Genomic DNA, 6423 nt, shown 5'->3' on the forward strand with positions numbered 1-6423 from the left:
ATAAATAATCTACTAAATTAAATCAATAAAATCTTTTAACTTTTTAAAATAAATATATAAATAATTAGGGAAGAAACAGAGAGAGTAGTTTGCTCTTTACTAATGGCATCATTGTAAATAGTTACATGTTAGCAACAAATATGGAATAGAGATTTATAGAAAATGAGAAAGAGACAAAGAACAAAAATTTCCTTATCGCAATCCGAGCTTTATATGATGGTCGGGCACAGGCTCAAAATCAAGCAATGATGGTTGGCCTAGGCTTAGACTTGGGCTTTAATAAGTTCTGTTGATATAGGCAAAGCCCAAACAGACATGGCCCAACCAATGAAAAGGTTTAACCCCAACCGATACCTATCCAATTTATAAACCTAAAAATTTTGCTCGGGTTGGGGTGGAATCTATGGATTATTAACTACTTGAATAATTTAATAAATTAAATAAATAGGAACCTATGGATACCAATTTAGTTAATTTTGTAAAATAATTAATGATTAATTTGGTTTAGCAAAATAAATAAATAAAATTACATTTATTATTGGGACGGGACAGGTACATCCTATCCCACACCTTACTAAACATATTAATTACCCTAAAAATAGTCTCCGAGAGAGAGAGAGAGAAATAATTTGTTAAGAAAATAATTAATTAATTAGTTAATTAAAGAATTCAATAAATTAAGTAAATAGAAATCTATGGATAATAATTTACTTAATTTTATAAAATAATTAACTTTAACAAATATAAATAAATATTCAGTTGTGATTGGTGCAAGACTAGTCCAAGCTATTCTCAACCAAACTTGTATCATTGACAACAGTAAATATTGGTCACAGGTTGAATTAAATAAATAAAACTTTATGGAGAATAATTTATTTAATATATTAAAACAAATAAATGAATAATGTAATTTAGTAAAATAAATAAATAAATTTTCAATTATTATTGGGACAAGACTTGTACAGCCTATTCGACACCAGAACTAATCCGTTGTTCATAAATTAAATCATTAATTAGATGAATAATTTAGTTACGTAAATAAATAAAACATATGAATAATAATTTACTAACTTTTGGAAAAATAAATAAATATCCAAACTATCTAGATCTAAACCCAATCCATTAACAACCCTAAATATGTAACTCAGGAGGGTAAGAGAGAGAGAGAGAGAGAGAAATAATTTGTTTATAAACTAAAATAATTTAGTAAGTTCAGTAAATATTTTTTAACTTAAAAGCATAAATATATAAGTAATTTGGTGAGAAAATGAGAGAAACAAAGATTTTCCTCACCATGATTAGGGCTCTAATATGAACTTCAGGCTCATGCTCAAGATGTAGGCCCGAAGTTCAACCTGGACTCAGACTTGTGCATAAATATTTTCTATTGATCCCGTTAATAATTTTGATCCAAGCTGAGACTTAACCTACTGACAACCCTAAATATTAGGCTTAGGGAGAGAGGTTCTAATAACAAAATAGTTAAATAAATTATTAATTACTTGAATAATTTAATAAATTAAAAAATAGAAATCTATGGATAATATTTTACTTAATTTTGTAAAATAAACAAATCAACAATTTAATTTAATAAAAAAACTAAATACTTATTTATTTGGGTGGCGGGTTGTATCAAATAAATAAAAATTTATACATAATAGTTTATCTAATGTATTTAAATATATAAAAGAATAATTTAGTTTAGTAAAACAAAAGAAGAAAAAAAATTTCTTTAATTATTGGGACGGGACAGGTACATGCTATATAGACCTAACTCGTTGATAACCCAAAAAATAAGGATCCAGAGAAAGAGAAAAATAAATTATTAATTAACTTATTAAACTAAATAATAAAATCTATATATAATGACTCAATTCATTTAATAAAGTAATAAATAAATCTATCTAAAACCAAGCCCGGCCCATTGATAACCCAAAATATTAGACTCGGGGAGGGAGAGATATAGTGAAATAATTTTTGGATAAAATTAAATCGTTTAGCAAATTAAATAAATAAAAGATTTTAACTTACTAAATTAAATATATAAATAAATTGGTGAGGAAATAAGAGAGTAATAAAAAATAACACTTTCCTCGCCGGGCTCGACTCAAGAGATAGGTCTAATGGTTGGGTCGGGCTTAAAGTTGGGCTTCAATATATTCTATTGAATAAAGACAAAGTCCAACCCAAACATGGCATTGCCTATGAACACGTTTATTCCCAACCTCCTTAACTTGTTAATAAATTATTAATTAATGAAGCCAATTAGTTAATTAAATAAATAGAAATCTATGGATAATAATTTTCTTAATTTTGTAAAATATATAATTGAATAATTTAATTTAATAAAATAAATAAATATCCAAGCTACCTAGACCAATCCTCACCTGTTGACAACCCTTAAATATTGGACACCGAACAGTGAGATAGAGAGGGATATAAATAAATAATCTACTAAATTAAATCAATAAAATCTTTTAACTTTTTCAAATAAGTATATAAATAATTAGGCAAGAAAAAGAGGGAGTAGTTTAGCTCTTTATTAATGGCATCATTGTAAATAGTTACATGTTAGCAACAAATATGGAAGAGAGATTTCTAGAAAAATGAGAAAGAGACAAAGAACAAAAATTTCCTTATCGCAATCCAAGCTTTATATGATGGTCGGGCACAGGCTCAAAATCTAGGATTGATGATTGGCCTAGGGCTTAGACTTGGGCCTTAATAAGTTCTATTGATATAATGGCAAAGCCCAAACCAGATGTGGCCCCAATGAAAAGGTTTTACCCCAACCGATACCTATCCAATTTATAAACCTAAAAATTTTGCTTGAGTTGGGGGGTGGAATCTATGGATTATTAACTACTTGAATAATTTAATAAATTAAATAAATAGGAACTTGGATACCAATTTAATTAATTTTGTAAAATAATTAATGATTAATTTGGTTTAGCAAAATAAATAAATAAAATTACATTTATTATTGGGACGGGACAGGTACATCCTATCCCACACCTCACTAAACATATTAATTACCCAAAAAATAGTCTCTGGGAGAGAGAGAGAGAGAGAGAGAAAGAGAGAGAGAATAATAATTTGTTAGAAAAATAATTAATTAAAGAATTCAATAAATTAAGTAAATAGAAATCTATGGATAATAATTTACTTAATTTTATAAAATAAATAAATCAATAATTAACTTTAACAAAAACATAAATAAATATTCACTTGTGATTGGTGTGCAAGACTAGTCCAAGCTATCCCCCACCAAACTTGCATCATTGACAACCGTAAATATTGGTCCCAGGTTGAATTAAATAAATAAAACTTTATGGAGAATAATTTATTTAATATATTAAAACAAATAAATGAATAATTTAATTTAGTAAAATAAATAAATAAATTTTCAGTTATTATTGGGACAAGACAAAGACAACCTATTCGACAACAGAACTAATCCGCTGTTCATAAATTAAATCATTAATTAGATGAATAATTTAGTTACGTAAATAAATAAAATCTATGGATAATAATTTACTAACTTTTGGAAAAATAAATAAATATCCAAACTATTTAGATCTAAACCCAATCCATCGACAACCCTAAATATGTGGAAGGAGAGAGAGAGAGAAATAATTTGTTTATAAAATAATATAATTTAGTAAGTTCAGTAAATATTTTTTAACTTAATAGCATAACTATATAAGTAATTAGGTGAGAAAATGAGAGGAACAATGAATTTCCTCACCATGATTCGGGCTCTATATGAACTTCAGGCTCATGCTCAAGATGTAGGCCCGAAGTTCAACCTGGACTCAGATTTGCGCATAAATATGTTCTATTGATCCCGTTAATAATTTTAATCCAAGCTGAGACCTAACCTACTAATAGCCTTAAATATTAGGCTTAGGGAGAGAGATTGAAATAACTAAATAGTTAAATAAATATTAATTACTTGAATAATTTAGTAAATTAAAAAATAGAAATCTATGGATAATATTTTACTTAATTTTGTAAAATAAACAAATCAACAATTTAATTTAATAAAATAACTAAATACTCATTTATTATTGTGTGTCAGGTTGAATCAAATAAATAAAAATTTATACATAATAGTTTATCTAATGTATTTAAATATATAAATGAATAATTTAGTTTAGTAAAATAAATAAATAAAGAAGTTTTCATTTATTATTGGGACGGGACAGGTACATGCCATCCCACTCTAGACCTAACTTGTTTATAGCCCAAAAAATAGAAATCCATGGTATCTATGACGTCCATGTAATTGGTTATTACAAATATATTCATTAGTAAAATCATCTAGTGAGTACTGGCAACCATAAGTTTTTGAATCAAATTTTTATAATAAAGATGCACCACATTCTTGCAATCTGGAAATATGCTTGCATATCATATGGGTAAAGTATATGAACTACTATCAAAATTCACACTTGCAACAGATTAGGCACCCATATTGACAAGAAAAGCAATGCATACCCCTATCCCTGATGTTTGATTATAAAGATGAGTCTTAAACGAAATAAATCCATTTAAAGTAATCAAAAAATAACAACCCATATTGACAAGAGAATATTCACACAACATTAAACAAGAATAAACCCATTATAAAGAAGATATTTACACTTGCAACAACAGATTGAATGCCCATATTGACAAGAAAAGCAACCCATATTGACAAGAAAATATTCACACAACATTAAACAAGAATAAATCCATTTCAAAGCATGTGGTTAACTTTCAAATGTTTCTTTGCTGGTGTTGGTATGGATTAAAATTCTAGTACTTCGTCAACACCAGCATGTGGGCACAAATTCATGACAAATTGCATTTTCTTGGTCTTTTATAGGCTAACAACCAAGTTGAGCATATCTTTAATTAATAACTAATTGCATTCAATCTCATCCAAAAACCCAATAGAAAAGATTTCTGTTTCAATTGGTAATTTTTTAAGGAGTTAGAGTAATGTGTCCAACATTGATTTGTCAGAAAGATGTGAATAAAGTTTTGGACAGGGTCATTATTGCTAAAAATTCATGACTATTGGCAAACCGCAAACATTTTCCTTCTGAACAATTAAATGACCAATGAAAATTAAGAAGCACCAGTGAGAAAATTGGACATACTGATTTGTACTCAAAAGGGAGCTAGAAAGTTAAAGATCTGCCCAGGGAGAGGAAGAGAGAGAGATTGCACAAATGAACCAAAACTCAAAAGGAAAAAAAAAAAAAAAAAAAACCATGATATTCAAGCATCTAACAAGTCCCTAAAACTATCTCAAACATCTATTAATTGTTGCAAAATACAACCAACAACAGTTCTTTGTCTAATTAGGAAAAAAAGGCTAAAAAAGGTATTATAACAGATTTATTAAATTTAGGCAAAGCACATCAATCTGAACCAACTCAGATTACAAAGAAAGAGAGTACAATAAAATTGAGAATCAAAAGCATTACCTGGTAATCTGATTCCATCATCACCAACAAGAATAATAATCTCCTTGGCCAGGCTCGCCTCAATATTTAGGGCCAATGGTTGGGCTGGGCTCGTACTTGGGCTTGAATATGTTCTTCTGCAGGTGGAGCTAGAAAATTTTCATGAAGGGGCCAAAACGTAAGGTGGAATTTGGGGGTCTGGGGGGAATAAATATGCATGGTTAAAGGAGGGACACCCCATTGGGGTGGAGAGTGGGGGAGGGGAAATTTTAGAGGAGCAAGTCGGGTTGTCCCGAGTTAACAGTTTACATTGTTTCGGGCTAAGACTTCAGGTTGGACCTATTGAAATTTTGACAAAATCCTAACCCTAACCCGGAAAAGTTGCACCCCTAGAAAATTTACATGGAATAGTGGGGTTTTTTTGGCCATAAGGAGGCCATGGCTCCCCTAGGTCCCCCCTACCTCCACCCCTGTTCTTTTGATATAAAGACAAAGCCCAGCCTAAACGTGGCCTAAATTAGATAAAATAATTTTTTTAACTTAATAAAATAATAGATGTTTATTAATGACACCATTACAAATAATTAGATATTTAGCAATAATTACGAAAGAGGGATTTTTAGCAATTTTTTTAATAAAAATAAATAAATAAATAAATATATAAATAATTATGCAATAAAATGAGGAACAAATAATTAAAATTTCCTAGTCGTGCTTTGGGCTTTATATGAGGGTCGGCATCAAGCTTAAAGGTCTAGGCTTGATGGCCATCCCAGGCTCAGACTTGGGCTTGAATATGTTTTGCTGATATGAAGGCAAAGACCGACTTGAACCTAGCATGGACCGTGAACCGGTTTAATCCCAACTGAGACCTAACCTATTGATAGCCCTAAATATTAGGCTCGGAGAGAGAGAGAGAGAAATAACTTATTAGTTAAATATTGGACATGGGTTGAATTAAATAAAT

Source organism: Nelumbo nucifera, chromosome 2 (assembly GCF_055504915.1).
Source record: "Nelumbo nucifera cultivar China Antique chromosome 2, China Antique-T2T, whole genome shotgun sequence".
Classification (NCBI taxonomy): domain Eukaryota; kingdom Viridiplantae; phylum Streptophyta; class Magnoliopsida; order Proteales; family Nelumbonaceae; genus Nelumbo; species Nelumbo nucifera.